This window comes from Eschrichtius robustus, chromosome 14, assembly GCF_028021215.1.
Source record: "Eschrichtius robustus isolate mEscRob2 chromosome 14, mEscRob2.pri, whole genome shotgun sequence".
Classification (NCBI taxonomy): Eukaryota; Metazoa; Chordata; class Mammalia; order Artiodactyla; family Eschrichtiidae; genus Eschrichtius; species Eschrichtius robustus.
The window spans coordinates 26,860,282-26,876,420 of NC_090837.1; the positions used below are offsets into that span (position 1 = coordinate 26,860,282).

Consider the following 16,139-nt stretch of genomic DNA (forward strand, 5'->3'; position numbering starts at 1 on the left):
CCACATCCTCGCCAGCATTTGGTGTTGTCAGCGTTCTGGATTTCCACCAATCTGACAGGTGTGTAGTTGTATCCCATAGTTTTAATTTGCAATTCCTTAATGATATGGTGTTGACTACCTTTTCATATGCTTATTTGCTATCTGTATGTCTTCTTTGGTAAGAAGTCTGTTCGGATTTTTGAACCATTTTATTATTATTATTAATAAATTTATTTATTTATTTTTGGCTGCGTTGGGTCTTTGCTGCTGCACGCGGGCTTTCTCTAGTTGCGGTGAGTGGAGGCTGTTCTTCTTTGCGGTGCACGGGCTTCTCATTATGGTGGCTTCTCTTGTTGCGGAGCACGGGCTCTAGGTGCATGGACTTCAGTAGTTGTGGCACACGGGCTTAGTTGCTCCGTGGCATGTGGGATCTTCCCGGACCAGGGCTCGAACCCGTGTCCCCTGCATTGGCAGGTGTATTCTTAACCACTGCGCCACCAGGGAAGTCCCTGGCCCATTTTAAAATCAGGTTCTTTGTTTTCTTGTTATTGAGTTTTAAGAGTTCTTTGTGTATTTGGGGTTAACAGCCCTTTTTCAGATAATGTCTTTTGCAAATATCTCTTTATCTTTTTTGAAGGTATGAAGAGTTACACCAGGGGTAAATAACAACCCAACCCAGTGCTGAAAGGCCAAAGAGGTGGCCACAACTCCAGAATAAAGCCAGCACTCAGCTGGACGGCTGGCCCCTGAGGAGCTGAGCTGGCCCCTAGCTGGTCGCCAGGCAGGGCCAGAACCATGCCGCACCCCTGTGTCCTTAGGGCCACTCAGAGATCTATCCCTCAGGGCCTGCACACTGATGGCCCAGGAGCCTCTGAGAGATGCCTCGAGAGAAAGAGGCCAGCCTCTCTCCAGCTCTGCCTCCACGTCCAGAGGTGAGCCAGCCCTCCAGTCTGCGGCCTCCCGGCCCCGGACTCCAGCTCTCTGGGGTCCCAGCCCACTCAAAGGAGGCCCAGCTTCACTGAGTGCCCAGGAATGCACAGCGCTGCCTCCTCAAGCCCCAGCGTAACAAGATATTCTCCAGCAAATAGGATTCCTCTGCTGGGGTGTGAGGCTGGCACAGGCCAGGTCCCCACACTGTCCCCTGGTCTATCCCCACCCAAGAAGGGTAAAATTAGGGAAGGCTGAGAGGTGGGAGAGGCCTTCCCAGCAGAGAGGACTAAAAACTAGGATGGCAGGGGCTTGGAGGGGACAGCATGGAGCAAGACAGGAGGCTGGGGCCGAGTTTAGGGGTCTGAACCACCCAATCAAGCAGCTGGATCCGCGGTCGGAAGATGAACCTACGGGAAGCGCGTCAGGAAGGTGGTGCCTCAGGGGCAGGTGAGGGAGGAGATGTCAACACCGCAGGCGCTGCACCTGGGTGAGGAGACAGACCCACGCACACCCGGGAGGGGGTGGGCCATGGCTGGACCGGGAAATCATTTTCACCCCAACAAAACCTTCCCTAATCCCTTCTTTAGGGAACACAGAATTGTCTAGAACACTGTCCAGAAGTTAAAGTGGCAGCAGACTCCTCCCAGGCCTTGTCCTGACTGCTCACTACCTAGGAGAGCTAGACTCACCATTACCAAGGAGCCCAAGGGGACGCGGAGATTTTGCTTCGGGGTTTTAAGAAGGGACCTGCTTCAGCCATGGAAAGAGCCTTCCTGGATGACCCTGGCTGCTGAGACCCACCAGATGTGTTCAACCATCACCCAGGACTGACCAACCACCTGGGGCCCGCCGCATGCTGGGCCACGTGCCAGGAGCTGGAGACAAGGACGAGCCAGGCCAGCCAGGCAAGCCCGGGACATTCCCCAACATCCGTCATGTGGGGGTGACTCTGAGGTAGGAGCCACCCACGTTGCATGCTGCACACGGGCAAAAAGTCAGGAGAAGCAGCTCTCTCGCTACGGGAGACAGGACAGGCTGAGCCTCTCGCCACCCAGGGAACGTGTCTTAACTCCTCAGAGACTCTGTCCCCGTCCAGGGCTCGGGGTGACCAAAGGAGTGGCTCCAAAACCCCAGGGATTTGTGTGGAAGGGGGTGTGCAAAAATTCAACACAGGACCTACCCTGTGGATAAAGGCCTAAGTGCCACACGTGAGTTTTCCACACATTAGAGCTAAACTTATTCTGTGTGAAGGCAGTGCAGAAACTAGAAGGGGCCTCAATGAGAAAACACGGCTTTGTGGTAGAAAAATAGTATTCAAAATTTCAGAAATTTGCCTCAGACGGTCCTCACCACAAGCCATGGAGGGCTACCCGCAAGGACAGTGCAAACCTTGGCTCCCCCCCGCCCCTCCCGGCTCTCACCCCACCCTCCCCAGGCACAAAGCCACTTTGGAGAAACTAAGACCAAGAGGAGGCTCCTCCAAACGCCTTGGGCCTTTCCCCCACGGGTCCACTCCTGGCCTGCAGGCAAGCCGGGTCTTTCCTCCCCAGGGCAACCTTCAGGAACCCCGAGACCCCACTGCACCCCACGCATCTCTTAATCCACTGAAGACCCAGAGTCCTTCCACCATCGTACATCAGTCACAGTTTTGTGTCACCATTGTGGCAGCTCTCCCTGGGGCTCAGGGAGGACACCACACAGCTCTCTAGCAGCCACTCCCTGACCTGGACAGCAGCCACACCAAGTCCCTGTGGCGCATGCTCAGCTGGCGATCTGACACCACACGGGCCTCGTGGCTGGACTGATGTGGACAGGCAGCTCCTGGATGGATCCACTGATGATCGACCACGTGTGTCGGCCAGTGGAGACCCCTCAGCAGTGTCCTTTCCGCGGGGTAACCCTTCACCCACAAGGAACACAGCCCGGCGTGGCTGCCCTGAGGATGTCTACCCAGGCCTGGCCCAGACCCACCCTCAAGCTGCATGCCCTGGGGTCCAGTTACAGAGGGACGGGAAGGTGGGCTTCCCTGCGCTCTAACCTTCACAGTCCACTAGAGGGCCTGGTCGAAAGGCAGGAAAAGCTCCTGGCCTCTGAGCACAGACTGTGTCTTCTCACTCTCTGTAACTGTTAAGTGTTCATTCTCTCTTATCTCTTCGTGGTTGCCTGAATTACCACGTCTGCGCAGTGAGCAGAGTCATCGTCTGCTAACTCTGCTTTCTGAAGATGACCTCTTTGTACTGTTTCCAACAATAGGGTTCGTAGGACTTTTCACAGTACAGCTCTTTATCAATCAATACTCTGACATTAAAAAATTCCATCGTTTTCTCTTTGAAAATAAACATTTGTGGAAGTATTTTTAGAACAGATTTTCCAATCTTTCATGACCAAACTACCCTCTGAATTACACCTAAATTTAAAATCACAATCTCTAAACCATAATGGAAAAGAATATGAAAAAGAATACATACATGTATATAACTGAATCACTGTACTGTACACCAGAAACTAACACAACATTGCAAATCAACTACACTTCCGTAAAATAAATTACAAAGAAAAAAACTAAAGAAATTAGGTTGGTCACTAAGTTTCAAAATGATTTCTTAAAAACCCAATAAAGCACGCTGAATATTTCAAAGAAAAAAAAAAATCGCTGTCTCCAATAAAACGGAATTCCACAGGAACTTCCCTCCTCTGAACTCATGGGCACCTTTCACGGCATGATTCACCTTCCCTTCAAGAAAAGAAGTAGCTTTATTGTTATTTCTCATAGAAATATAACAGTCACACCAAAAAAGTAGTACTAGACATTCCGCCCCAGGATAAGGGCTGAGCGCGTCCAAGACACAGCCTGCGGCGCACAGCGGTCAGCACGCTCCTTGGTCAAGGGATCCGGATTCTGGGAGGTTGGTGCTCTTGGCCGCACAGCCTGTGCCCGCCCACACGGAGAGACGATCACACTTCGCTTTCTAAGACCCAGCCGCAGAGCTACTAACGTCGGAGAATTCCTTGTCTGTTGTAGAAAACATGCGGTGTGGGCCAGCGCCCTGGCACGCGGCACTCCTGCACACACACGCATGCGGTTTGCTGCTGGCAGCACCCCCTCGCCCGCCCTCGGCGCGCCCAGGCCTTCGCTAGGGCTGCAGCGTATTCCACCATCAGACGCGGCACAATTTCCTTACTCCCTTCCCGTTGCCGGGCGAGAACTTGCTGCACTTGTGAAGTGTCTGGACCCAAACGCTTCCTTACCAAAAACATAAAGCGACCACAGGACCCACAACCCCACTCCTAAATATCCTAAAGAAATGAAAACACATGTCGACATAAAATCCTGTTCACGAATGTTCATAGCAACATCATTCATAATAGCCAGAGTGGAAACAACCCAAATACCTATCAACTGGTGAATGGATAAGTAAACTATAATATAGCCATTACAACAGAATATTATTTGGCAATAAAAACGAATGAAGTACGAATACATGCTACAACATGGATAAACCTTGAAAATATTATGCTAAGGAAAGAAGCCAGACACAAAAGGTCATGTATTATATGATTCCATTTATATGAAATATACAGGACAGCTAAATCTACGAAGTAGATCTGTGGTTGCCTACGCCTGGGGGACTGGGGGTGATGCTAACAAGGGGAGGTTTCTTTGAGGAGTAATAAAAAATGTTCTAAAATTGTGGTGATGGAGAAACAACTCTGCAAATATACTAACAGCCATTGAATAATTGTACACTTTAAATGCACGAAATGCAGGGTTTGTGACTCTCAATGAAACTGTTAAAAAGGAAATCAAAGCTAACTCAGAAACAGGGTTTTCGACTGAGGACAGTGTTGTCCCTCCTGGAGAGGTTTAGAAATGCCTGAGGTTGTCCCAATGACAAAGGTGGCTACTGGCATCTAATGAACAAGAAACAGAGACAACCCTGCACGAATAATCCACCTGCACACACCAAAATGTAGTTTCCAAGGCTCTCTGAGAACTACAAATTCAATAACTTACAGACTGTTTGTGGGGCGCCTACTCTGTGTAATGCACAGTGCTAGGGACAGGAAGTGGGAGGGAAACAGATAAAGGTCTCTGCCTGAACCAGAACTCGCTGAGATGACACCCACACCACCAGTTATAAAGCAGAATTAGCCCTCTGAGGAGCCCCAAAGAGAGGGGGGCTGGACCACAGCTGACCCCAACGGACTGTCCAGCCAACGGCTGCTCCCCGCCGTCTCCTTGCTGGCAAAATCCCAGTTTTGTTTCCATCCACGCTGCCCCCTCATTGTGAACCAGGGGTAAATTCTGACTGGTCTACACCTGTCCCGTCCAATATGGTGGCCACCAGCCCAAGTGCCTATTGTGTACTTGAAACAGGACTCTTCCGAATTTAGATGTGCTATAAGCGTAAAATACCACCTGGATTTGAGACTCTGTGCAAACAAAAAGAATAAACTATTTTGTTAATAATTATTTATATTGATTACATGTAGAAGAATATTTTTAATATATTGTATTAAGTAAAATACTTACAAAGTGAATTCCACCTGTTTCATTCCCTTCCTTCCTTCCTTCCGCCCTCCCTTCTTCCCTCTTTCCTTCCCTCCCTTCCTCCCTCCCTCCCTTCCTTCCTTCCTTCGATGTTAGTTCCCCGACCAGGGATCCAACCCACACCCTCCTCGGGCCTTCAGCAGTGAAAGCGCTGAGTCCCAACCACTGGACCGCCGGGGAATTCCCTCATTTTCATTTTTAATGGGAGTTCTGGAAAATTTAAAAGCATGGCTGTGGCTTGCAGTATACTCCTTTCGGACAGCACAGTCCATCATGGTACTGCCCACACCTCGGCCAGTGACAGACCAGGGGTGGCCACGTGTCCTGGTTCTGGATAATGAGGAGTGAGGGGTCTGTGGCGGGCCCCTGGGATGGGCGTCTTTGTTTTTGGTCACACCAAACTACACACACACACACACACACGTGTCACCGCTGGAGAAGTCTGAATGGGGTTGGTGGACTGATCAGGGTCCACTTCCTGGTTATAGCACTGCACTACAGTTGCACAACAGGTGAAGGCTACTGGGGAATCTCTGTGTTATTTCCTACAATTGCATGAAAATCTACAATTATCTCAAAATAAAAAGTTCAAGGAGAGAGAGAGAAAAGAAGAGACGGTCTCTTCCTTCCGGAAAACCGTGAAGCCCAGGCAAGTCTGTGCTCTCCCCTCGCTGAGCCGCTGGATGGCCAGCCCAGAGCCCCTGCCACAGGACTCTGTCAGGGGCAGCAACTTTCCCTTTTCAAAGCCACACTAAGTGGGGGGTTTCCTTACTTGCAGTCAAAAGCGACCTCACTACTATGAATGGTGAGTGGAGGGAACAGAGAGGAGGGAGTGATTCACTGAGACCACGGAATGGAGAGCGTCAGGAAGACGCAGGTGCAGGAGGATGAGCCAGTTGGAAGGGGCACACACGGCTTCACGAGCAGAAGAGGAGGGCTCTCTCTCTGAAAGTTAACAAGCAGGTATTTACCTCAACAACTGTCGGCTTTGAGCAGCCCAGCCCCAGGACAGGGGAGCAAAAGCTCCTCGAAAGAGGCTGGGGCCCGAGCCCAGGTGGGGGAGCCAGGGCATGCGAGGTGCTCAAAGAAGCTGTGAGACGGAATGGCCTGCATGGAGGCAAAGGCAGTTGCAGCTTCTGCAATGGGATGTGATCGGTGTACCTGAGGCTCATTCCCAAAAGCACTCTGCTCAGCAGAACCTGGTTGGTGCGTGAGCCTCGGGGCTAGTGCAGAGGCCAGAGACTGTGATGGCAGAGAGACTGCGTCCTCTCCCAACAGGCTGGTGGAGTGACCACCAGGGCGGTACGAGGCCTCTCCACGAAACTCAATTTCATTTTAAAAACAATTATTGACACAGCTTTAGAGATTCAAGGCCTCAGGAGTACAAAGCTGACTCCCAAGTCTGTGCTTCTGAAGCCCAAAGGCAAAGAAATCCAGGGCAGTCTGACTACACACTGACGAGAGGCAGGCATTTACCAGCTCCTTTTACAAATGAGGGACAGAGAGACAGACAGAAGAAAGACACTGTTGTCATTGAAACGTTGTCACGTGTGCATGTTTTACCTTCTCAATAAAAGGTAAAAACCAGCAGCAGCACCCCTGTAAGTGCAGGGTGACAATGACATGGGTAGGGAGCAGCCCAGGCAAGAAAGGAACTCTCAACTGGGGATGAACACCCCCCCCCCCCACAAAGAACTAAGCACTCAAATCATAAAGTTAGAAAAGAACAAAGAGGGACTTCCCTGGTGGCGCAGTGGTTAAGAATCTGCCTGCCAATGCAGGGGACATGGGTTCGAGCCCAGATCCGGTAAGATCACACCTGCCACAGAGCAACTAAGCCCATGTGCCACAACTACTGAGCCCACGCATCACAACTACTGAACCTGCGTGCCTAGAGCCCGTGCTCCTCAACGAGAAGCCACCGCAATAAGAAGCCTGCATACTGCAACAAAGAGTAACCCCCCGCTCACCGCAACTAGAGAGAGCCCACGCGCAGCAACGAAGACCCAATGCAGCCAAAAACAAATAAATTAAAATAAATAAATTAAAAATAAATTTAAAAAAAGAGCAAAGAGCAAACAAATACCAAGGAAAACAAAAGACATAACATAAAAGCAGAAATTACCATAAAAGCAAAAATTAGCAAATCAGAACACAGAAAAAAGAATGAAATTTCTACTTCTTGATACATGAAGTGAGTATAACCATCTATCAAAATCCACTAAACACAGAAAACACAATCCAATCTCACATATGACCACAGATGCAAACACACTAAAGACTAGGAAATTTAATACACTGGAACATTTAAAAACAGTCCATTGTAATGAAGGGGGAATTAATCCAGAAAGCAATGAGGGGCTTAATTAACAGGCCACTTTGAAAACCCACACCACAAAACCTAATTGACAGTAATATGGCCTTTAATGAAATCCACTCATTCCTGATTAAAAGAGAAAAATTTAGGGTGTGACATCAGCAAAATGGCAAAGCAGGCAGCTCCAAACTCCCATCCCTCCATAGAAACAAACAAAAAAATACTGCAGAAACCGTCAGAACCAACTTTGTCAGAACTCTGGAAAACAGTCAAAGGTTTACAGCAACCTTTGGCTGTGAATGCAGAATCAAGAAAAAGGCAACTAAAACACAGTAGGAAAGCTTTGTGCCGACTTTACCTGCCCTTAGCCTGGCCCCTCCCTGGCTGGGCGACAGGCATCTTGAAGATGGGTGAATGATGGCCACCTCTGACCACCATGTGGGACCCAAGCCCTCCATTCCAGAGAAGCAGAGCAGACCTTATTCACAAATTACTGTCTGTTCTAACCGGTCCAGGGCTACCCGGAGGGCTGACACAGGTGCTCATCTGTTTTGCCTTGCTCAGAACCCACAGAAAAGCACAGGAACTGCTCAAGAAGACTGTAGGGGACTTCCCTGATGGTCCAGTGGTTAAGACTCAGCACTCCAAATGCAGAGGGCCCAGGTTCGATCCCTGGTCAGGGAACTAGATCCTGCATGCTGCAACTAAAGATCCTGTATGCCGCAACAAAGATCCCACGTGCTACAACTAAGACCCGGAGCAGCCAAATAAATAAATAAATAAAAGACTGTAAGGCCATGAAAAACTCACAGCTGCCTATAGCAAAGGATGGCAGGTGAGACACAACAGATTGCATAAAGCCAAGGAGGAAAAGCCACAGAGAAACCCAGGGATATCAGGGCATTCAGAAGTACCCAGGTACACTGGGGAGCTGAAAAAGTCACACATATGCCTAGGACAGGATACACGCTAAGAAAAGAACTGAGAAGATCTGAAGCTTTCACCACCCCCTAACCATAGGCTCAAGGAAAGCTGGAAGTGAAGAAGGCAGAAATGTAACTGGCCTGGCTACATGTTCAAGAAGTACCCTAGCACAGAGCCAATCTGCAAAGACTGAGAGACTTTTTTTTAAGCTCCTGGCATTCAAGGAAATTTCAGTCAAAACACTGGTGGAACAAAAGCGAAGCCTTCAACACTCAAGAACAGCAAACCCTGCAGGGAGGGGGAGAATCTGATTTCCGCATTATAATATTCAAATGTACAATTTTCAACAGCAACAACAAAATCACAAAGCATACAAAGAAACAGAAAAGTATGGCCTGTTTAAAGGAAAAAAAAAAAAACTGACAAAAACTATCTCTGAGTAAGCCCAGACATTAGACTTACCAGACAAAGAATTAAAATCAACTGTCTTAAAAATGCTCAAAGAGGGAATTCCCTGGCAGTCCAGTGATTGGGACTCGGCGCTTTCACTGCCATGGGCCCGGATTTGATCCCTGGTTGGGGAACTAAGATCCTGCAAGCTGTGTGGCCAAAAAAACCCCAAAAACCCAAAAAAAAAAAAAATGCTCAAAGAGGTAAAAAAAATCATGGGCAAAAAACTAAACAAAACCAGGGACTTCCCTGGTGGTCCAGTGGTAAAGAATCTGCCTTCCAATGCAGGGGATGTGGGTTCGATCCCTGGTCGGGGAACTAAGATCCCACATGCCGTGGGGCAACTAAGCCCGCACACAACTCCTGAGCCCGCAAGCCTCAACTAGAGAGCCCGAGTGCTGCAAACCACAGAGCCCACACACTACAACTAGAGAAGAGAAAACCCACACACCACAACTAGAGAGAAGCCCGCTCACCACAACGAAGAGCCAGCACACCACAACTAAGACCCGACACAGCCAAAAAAAAAAAAAAAAAAAAAAAACTGAACAAAGCCAGGAAAATAATGTCTAAACAAAATGAGAACACCAATAAAGACACAGAAATTATAAAAAGGGACTCAACAAAAATTCTGGAGAATAGTACAGTAACTGAAATGAAAAACTCACTAGGGCAATTCAGTAGTAGACTTGAGCAAGCAAAAGAAGGACTCAGCAAACTTGAAGTTAGGATAATTGAAATTATCCCATCTAAGGAGCAGAAGACTGGAGAAAAGTGAACAGAGCGTAGGGACATATGGGACATCACCTAGCACACCAACACACATATTATGGGGGCCCACAAACGGATAAGAAGGAGAAAAGGGGCAGAAAGAATATTTAAAAAAATAATGACCCCAAACATTCAAAATTCCATAAAAGATATGAATCTACACATTCAAGAAGCTCAATGAACTGCAAGCAGGATCAACTCAGAGAAATCATACCAAGATATATAGTCAAATCATCAAAGGACACAGAGATAATCTTGAAAGCAGCAAGAGAAGTAACTTGAAAGCAGCAAACAACTGATTTCTAACCAGAAACCATGGAGGCCAGAAGGCAGTGGGAGGACACATTCAAGGTGCTAAAAGGAAAAGACTGTCAGCAAAAACTATCTTTCAAAAATGAAGGCGAGGGACTTCCCTGGCAGTGCACTGGTTAAGAATCCGCCTGTCAATGCAGGGGACACATGTTTGAGCCCTGGTCCGGGAAGATCCCACATGCCTCGGAGCAACTAAGCCTATATGCCACAACTACTGAGCCTGCGCTCTAGAGCCCGTGAGCCACAACTACTGAGCCCGTGTGCCACAACTACTAAAGCCTGTGCACCTAGAGCCCTGCTCCACAACAAGAGAAGCCACCGCAATGAGGAGCCCTAGCACCACAACGAGGAGTAGCCCCCACTCAATGCAACTAGAGAAAGCCTGCGTGGAGCAACGAAGACCCAATGCAGCCAAAAATAAATAAATAAATAAATAATTTTTTAAAAGAAGAAGAAGAAGAAGAAGGTGAGGGACTTCCCTGGTGGTACAGTGGTTAAGACTCCACACTCCCACTGCAGGGGGAGCGGGTTCGAGCCCTGGTCAAGGAACTAAGATCCCACATGCTGTGTGGCATGGCCAGAAAAAAATTAAAAAAAAAAAAAATGAAGGCATAATTAAGATATTCCCAGATAAAAAAAATCTAAAAGAGAAAGAGGGAATGAATTCATCACTAGTAGATGTTCTGTAAAGGAAATACAAAAGGGAGTCTTCAGGCTAAACAAAAAGATACTAGACAGTAACTTGAAGTCATAAAAAGAAATTTAAAAAAATGGTTAAGAAACTATACAAGATAATATAAAACCCAACATTATTGGTTATTATACTTTGGGTTTGTAACTTCTCTTTGCGACAGTAACAATATAAGAGGGGCTGGGTAATGGAAATATATAGGACCAGAGTGTTTGTAACTACTGAAATTAAGTTGGTATTATTCAAAGCAGGTTGTTAAAAGATTAAGATGTTAATTGTAATCCCCAAGGTAACCTCTAAGAAAATAACTAACAGGCATACAGAAAAGAAAAGAAGAATGGAATCAAAATAATACGCTACAAAAAAATCAACTAAATACCCAAAAAAGGCAATAATGGAAGAATTTAGGAACAAAATGCATACATGACATCCAGAAAACAAATAGATAACAGAAGCAAATACTTTCTTATCAGTAATTACTTGAAATGTGAATGAAATAAACTCTCCACTTAAAAGACGGAAATTGCCAGAATGGATAAGAAAACACAATCCACCCATATGCTGCCTATAAGAGATTCACTTTACATACAAAGACACAAAGAGATTAGAAGTAAATGACGGAAAAAGTACAAGACACAAAGGACATTATATATTGGTAAAAGGTTCAATCCATCAAGAAGATATGACAATTATACATCTATATGCAACTAACAAATTATGAACCAAAACACATGAAGCAAAAATTGATGGCACTGAAGGGAGAAATATGTTATAAACTAATAGTTGGAGATTTCAATACCCCACTTTCAATACCAGAACAAGACAGAAGATCAACAAATATCTTTCTGACCACTATGGAATACAACTAGAAATCAATAATGGAAGGAAAGCTAGAAAACTCACAAGTATGAGGAAATTAAACACTCTTAAACAACCAATTGGTCAAAAAGGAAATCACATGGGAAATTAGAAAATACCTTGAGATGATAAACACAAGACATCAAAACTTAAGGATGCAGCAAAAGTAGTGCCCAGAGGAAAATTTACAGCTGTAAATGCCTACAACAAAAAAGAAGGATCTCAAATCAATAATCTAACTGAATACCTTAAAAAATGAGAAGAGAACAAACTGAACCCAAAACCAGAAGAAAGAAGTAAGTAGTAACAATTACAGAGGAGATAAACAGTGAAGGAAAAAAATAGAGAAAAAAAAAATCAATGAAAACAAGTTGGTTCTTTGAAGAGATCAACAAAAGTGACAAACTTTTAGCTAGACTAAGGAAAAAAGAGAGGAAATCCATATTACTAAAATCAGAAATGAAAGTGGGAACATTACATTTATTATAGAAATAAAAAGGGATTACAAGAGAATACTATGAACAGTTGTACACCAAAAAATTGGATAACCTAGATGAAATGGACAAATTCATAAAAACACACAATCTACCGAAACTGAATTGAGAAAAAATCTAAATAGACCTATAAGTAGTAAAGACACTGAATCAGTAATCCAGTAATCAAAAACCTCTCAACAAAGTAAAGTTCTGAATTGGATGGCTTTTCTTGGTGAATTCTACCAAACATTAAAAAAATTAACACCAATCATTCTTGAACTCTTCCAAAAAACTGAAGCGGTGGGAACACTTTCTAACTCATTCTACAAGTCTAGCATAACCCTGATATCAGAGTCAAAGACACTATTAGAAAAGTATATGAATTTTGATGCAAAAATCCTCAACAAAATACTAGCAAACTGAAATTCAGCAGCATATTAAAAGGATCATACACCATGACCAAGTAGGATTTATCCCAGGTATGCGAGGATAGTTCAACATACAAAAATCAATCAACACACCATGTTAATAGAATGAAGAAGGAAAAAAGATCATCTCAATTGATGCAGAAAAGCATTTGACAAAATCTAACACACTTTTGTGATGAAAACACTCAATAAACTAGGAACAGAAAGAAATTCCGACATGAAAAAAGCCTACAGCCAACATGAAAAGCCTACAGCCAACGTCACACTGAATGGTGAAAGTCTGAAAGCTTTTCTCCTAAAATTAGTAACAAGACAAGGATGCCGACATTTTTTATTTTTATTTTTTGGCTGCACTGTACAGCTTGAGGGATCTTAGTTCCCCAACCAAGGATCAAACTTGGGCCCCGGCAGTGAAAGCCCCGAGTCCTAATCACTGGACTGCCACGGTATTCCCAAGGATGCCCACTTTTTTTTTTTTGGCTGCGTCAGGTCTTAGTTGTGGCACGCGGGATCTTTTGTTGCGGCGCGTGGGCTCTGTAGTTTGCAGCACGCAGGCTCTCTAGTCAAGGTGCGTGGGCTCAGTAGTTGTGGCACACGGGCTTAGCTGCCCCGCGGCATGTGGGATCTTAGTTCCCCGACCACGGATCGAACCCGCGTCCCCTGCACTGGAAGGCAGATTCTTTACCACTGGACCACCAGGGAAGTCCCAAGGATGCCCACTTTTGCCACTTGTATTCAATACAATATTTGGTAGTTCTAGCCAGGGCAATCAGGCAAGAAAAAGAAATAAAAGGCATCCAGATTGGAAAGGGAGAAACAAAACTACCTCTATTCAGAGATGAACTGATCTCATATGTAGAAAACTAAAGATTACTCATACACAAACTGTTTAAAAAAATGAATTTAGCAACGTTCCTGGATACAAAATCAACACGTCAGTATCAGTTGCATTTCTATACACTAACAGTGAACAACAATGAATCCGAAAACGAAATTAAGGAAACAATTCCACTTACAGTAACACTGAAGAGTAAAATATCTAGGAATAAATTTAACCGAGGTGGCTGTTACAGACTGAATGTCTATGTCCCCTCCGAATTCTTATATTGAAGCCCTAACCCCAGTGTGGCTAGAGAATAAGGAAGTAATTAAGGTTAAATGATGTCACAGGGTAGAGTCCTGATCTGACAGCATTAGTATCCTAAAAAGAAGAGAGCTCCCAGGACTCCCCTGGTGGTCCAGTGGTTAAGACTCCATGCTTTCACTGCTGAGGGCACAGGTTCAATCCCTGGTCGGGGAACTAAGATATTGTAGGCTGCGTGGCACGGCCAAAAATAAAGAAAGAGAGCACCCTTGCTCTCTCTCCCCGTGCACTGAGAAAAGGCCACATGAGGACACAACAAGAAGGCTATGGAGGAGTCCTCATCAGAAACCAACCGAATTTTTTAAATGTTTGGTAGAGTTCACCAAGAAAAGTCATCCAATTCAGAACTTTACTTTGTTGGGAGGTTTTTGATTACTGATTACTGCCAGACTTTGATCTGGGACTTCTGGCCTCCAGAACTGTGAGAAAATTGAATTCTGTTGTTTCAAGTGACCCAGGCTATGATTTTGTTTTGGTTTTGTTTTTTCATCCTGAGCTGAAAAATACAGAGGTGTAAAACTTGTACACCAAAAATTACAAAACACTGCTGAAAGAAGTTAAAGAAAACCTAAATAATGGAAAGACATCTTGGGTTCCTGGACTGCAAGTCTCACTATTATAAAGATGACAATACTACACAGAGTGATCTAAAGATTCAATATAATCTCTATCAAAACGTCAATAATTTTTTTTTCAAATGGAAAAACCCATCCTAAAATTCATATGGGATCTCAAGGTGTTACTGAACCAAACTTAGGTCTGTTGGCCCACGCTCAGTAAAACCAATCTACTGACACTGAGTTGTGGTGAAGGAAAGTGCAGGATGCCAAGCAAGGAGTCCAGGGCAGCTAGTGCTCAAAATACCCGAACTCCCCAATGGGTTTCAGCAAAGCATTTTTAAAGGCCAGGTGAGGGAGGGAAGTCCCAGGGTATGTAATCAACTTGTGCACAATTCTGATTGGTTGATGGTGAGGTAACAGGGTAGTGTCACAGGGGTTAACATTATCAATCCTTAGGCGCCAGTAGGTCTGGGAGCTACCTACTCATGGTCATCAAGTAGTTAATTTCTTCCATTTGGTGGTGGTTTTAGCAACTGTAAAACAACTCAAGAAATGTACATCAGATACTTTTATCTAGGTACTTCAGGGAGGAGCTAAAGCAGAGGATATGGGGGAGGGGTCTGTTCTGGGAAGGCCCCATAGGGTCCTGCTCAGTTACACACGGGCCCTGAATAGTCAAAACAATCTCGAAAAAGATCACAGTTGGAGAACTCACATTTCCTGATTTCAAAAACTTACTACAAAGCTACAGTAATCAAAACAGTGTGGTACTGGCATAAGGACAGACATTCAGACCAATAGAACAGAACTGAAGGACATCGCTGGTGGCACAGTGGATAAGACTCCATGTTCCCAATGCAGGGGGCCCGGGTTTGACCCCAGTCAGGGAACTAGATACCACACGCATGCCACAACTAAAGAGCCCATGAGCCACAACTAAGGAGCCCTGGAGCCGCAACTAAGGAGCCCACTTGCCTCAACTAAAGGAGCCCACGTGCCGCAACTAAGGAGCCTGAGAGCTGCAACTAAGGAGCCCACCTGCCGCAACTAAGACCCAGTGCAACCAAATAAATAAATAAATATAAAAAGGAACAGAATTGAGAGTCCAGAATTAAACCCTCACATATATGTTCTATTATTTTTTTTAATTTTTATTGGAGTATAGTTGATTTACAATGTTGTGTTAGTTTCTGCTGTACAGCAAAGTGAATCAGTTATATGTATATCCACTCTTTTTTAGATTCTTTCCCCATACAGGCCATTACAGAGTACTGAGTAGAGTTCCCTGTGCTACACTGTAGATCCTTATTAGTTATCTAGCTCTATTAATTTTTGACAAGGATGCCAGAATCATTCAATGGGAAAAAGCAGTCTTTTCGACAAATGGTCCTGGGAAAATTGTACATCCACATGCAATAGAATGAAGTTGGACCCTCACCCTATACCATTTTAAAAAACTCAAAATGGAACAGAGCTAAGTTCAAGAGTTAAGACTATAAAAATTCTCAGAAGAAAACAGGGCAAAACCTGCATGACCCTGGATTTGGCAACGGTTTCTCAAATATGGCACTGAAAGCACAGGCAACAGTAGAAAAAATAGATAAAATGGACTTCATGAATATTAAAAACTTCGTGCATCAAAGGACACAGTCAAGAGAGTAAAAAGACAACCAAATGAATGGGAAAAAATATCTGCAAATTATATATCTAGTAAGGGTTTAATATGTAGAATATATAACGAACTCCT

The 16,139-nt window shown here is 45.0% G+C and overlaps 1 protein-coding gene and 1 non-coding gene across 2 annotated transcripts in view; one reads left to right on the forward strand and one right to left on the reverse strand.

Moving 5' to 3' along the window:
* Positions 1 to 16,139, reverse strand: part of UBE2L3 (ubiquitin conjugating enzyme E2 L3) — a 44,198-nt gene that overhangs the window by 7,916 nt on the left and 20,143 nt on the right. The gene's annotated exons all lie outside the window — the stretch shown is intronic.
* Positions 8,390 to 8,462, forward strand: TRNAW-CCA (transfer RNA tryptophan (anticodon CCA)). Its single transcript has one exon. It is a non-coding gene; the product is annotated as a tRNA-Trp (tRNA).